The 2,357-nt window shown below is 39.2% G+C and overlaps 1 non-coding gene across 1 annotated transcript; it reads left to right on the top strand.

Annotated features, from left to right (window-relative positions):
• Window positions 1-1,427: 1,427 nt before the first annotated feature.
• LOC114818046 lies at window positions 1,428-1,534 on the top strand. The gene has a single exon (XR_003765867.1). It is a non-coding gene; the product is annotated as a U6 spliceosomal RNA (small nuclear RNA).
• The last annotated feature ends 823 nt before the right edge of the window (window positions 1,535-2,357 follow it).

Raw genomic sequence — 2,357 nt, forward strand, 5'->3', positions numbered from 1 at the left:
AACAAGTATCCAGCTATCCAAATGAATTTCTGAAATTTACACAAAGCATTTGAAAATTTTATTTGAGTATGAATTTGTTGGATAAGAAATGACCCAGAATATTTGTGTCAAATCCCCAAAGGGTTAAATCTTTTTTGGCAAAGCACTGCCTGAAAAATGCAGATCCAGATCCTTTTGCTTATGTCTACACCCCCAGAAGAATCCAGATGCTTTCAGATCCCTTGCAAATCTATTTGAGGGTAAAATGCCACTGCAACCTAAGTACACACTAAAGTGGTTTTGAGGCCAGGATGGATATAGGCACGGTAAAATAGGATGAAGAGAAACATTGCTTTCTAAATGTGAGAGTAGGAGGGGCAATGCATATGTGGTGCTCATTCTCCAAATGAGCCCTAGTCAAAGGCAGATACTTTCTGATGCCCTCTGCCTCCCAGAAATACGGTCTCGAGACAAATATAAATCATAGGTATGCACAATCCCATTTCAGTGATTTGGATGAATGTCAAACAGCTTGATGTGGTGGTTGACCGGAGAGATGCAGGGCCAATCAGTGGAGAGATCAATAAACAAGTCACGTGTGTTCCATATGGAACTTTTCTTATACCACATTGAATTAATAGAAATGCCTTTGGTACAAACAACAAAATAATTTATGAAACAATAGAAAGTCTGCTCTTAACTAAAAACTAGCACTGTACATAATTTCAGTGAAAAAGAAACAGATGTTACACATGCATAACAAAACCCAATCCCAAATGCAGCTGCCTTTGACATATTCAGCACATTCAAAAGTTTCAGGGGTATCGGTCTGATCACCTTCAGATGATTCTCCTACTTGGGAGTCTGTAGCCTGCACTGGATGAAAACAGTTCGGAGGACAGCATCAATGCAGCTGGTAACTTCCACAGGTGGTACACACTAGCATAGAAAGTATGGTTAGATACACGGAGATGCCGTTCCTCCGAAGGCCAAGGAGGTGCACCACATAGAATGCTGCAGTAGACATCATTGTACTGCCAAAATGTTATTGCTGAAGTGGGGTATAGTAAATAAACATCTCATCATCAAAAAACATTTTAATATCATCTTATAAATTAAGGGGTGGGGCTGTATTGTTGGCTGGGCCTTAAGTTTATGATACACAGTCCAAAGTGGGGAAAAAAAAGTAAATTAGCAATTATGGTGAATTGATGGAGGGAACATAGTTCAAAAGATTTAATACGCAAATCCAATTTTTTTTCTACTTTCTCTGGGCAATTCAGAAGGATGCAAGGAGAATTTTTATTCTTGATCATCCAGTTTATGTTTTTGGTTGAGCCAAACAATCTCTTCATTCCAATAAAGTGAATGAAATAGTTTAATGGGACAAATTTCCACACCCAGTCTGAGCTCTTAAATGCAGGTCGTCCAGACCATGCAAAATCACTGTGCTCACTTCGGCAGCACATATGCTAAAATTGGAACGATACAGAGAAGATTAGCATGGCCCCTGTGCAAGGATGACACGCAAATTTGTGAAGCGTTCCATATTTGTACTATTGTCTTGTTTTTGTCTTTGTCTGTCTGTCTCCCCCTATTAGACAATAGGCCTGTCAATGGGCAGGGATTGTCTCTATCTGTTGCCGAATTGTACATTCCAAGCGCTTAGTAGAGTGCTCTGCACATAGTAAGCACTCAATAAATACTAATGAATGAATGAATTAATGAACTTTGGGTATTGGCCTCTTTGAGTGGCCTTTGCCTTGCGTCTTGGAAGATAACAGAACTTTCCAGCAGTAGCTGTGAAAACAGACTCGTCTATCCCACAGACCAACATGTACAAAAGATCACAGATGTAATCTACCTTTTTTAGAAAGTAATTTATTTACCCAAGAGATTAGACTTTTATTATTTTTTATGAACATTTAAACTTTTAGAACTGTAAACATTTGGAGGGCAGTATTGAACCTGAGAAGATGGATGATATAATAGTATAATCCCATAATAGGCACAATGAGAGGCCAAATGTGTGGTGCATAGAAGGCAACCACATCTCCAGGATATACAGTTGGTCTCAGAGTCCGGAAACAACATGGTGCTACCGTATTGCGTGATGTAGCAGCTGCTATGTGGCTTAATGAGGATCTTCCCCGTAAACTTCCGAGTAGCCCCATCATCCAGTGTCTTGACTTAAAAAATAATTAGGGCATTTAAATCAGTGATGCATAACTCCGAACAACGGTGCTGTGATTTGAATCTCAGACAGAAGGATGAAAGGTATGAGAGGATGTACTTGAAGATTATCACTACAGATCATAATTTTTCTACAGACAGAGGTGACAAGTCCTGTGACTGATAGATTTTTACATGTAAGAACT

Source organism: Ornithorhynchus anatinus, chromosome 17 (assembly GCF_004115215.2).
Source record: "Ornithorhynchus anatinus isolate Pmale09 chromosome 17, mOrnAna1.pri.v4, whole genome shotgun sequence".
NCBI lineage: Eukaryota > Metazoa > Chordata > Mammalia > Monotremata > Ornithorhynchidae > Ornithorhynchus > Ornithorhynchus anatinus.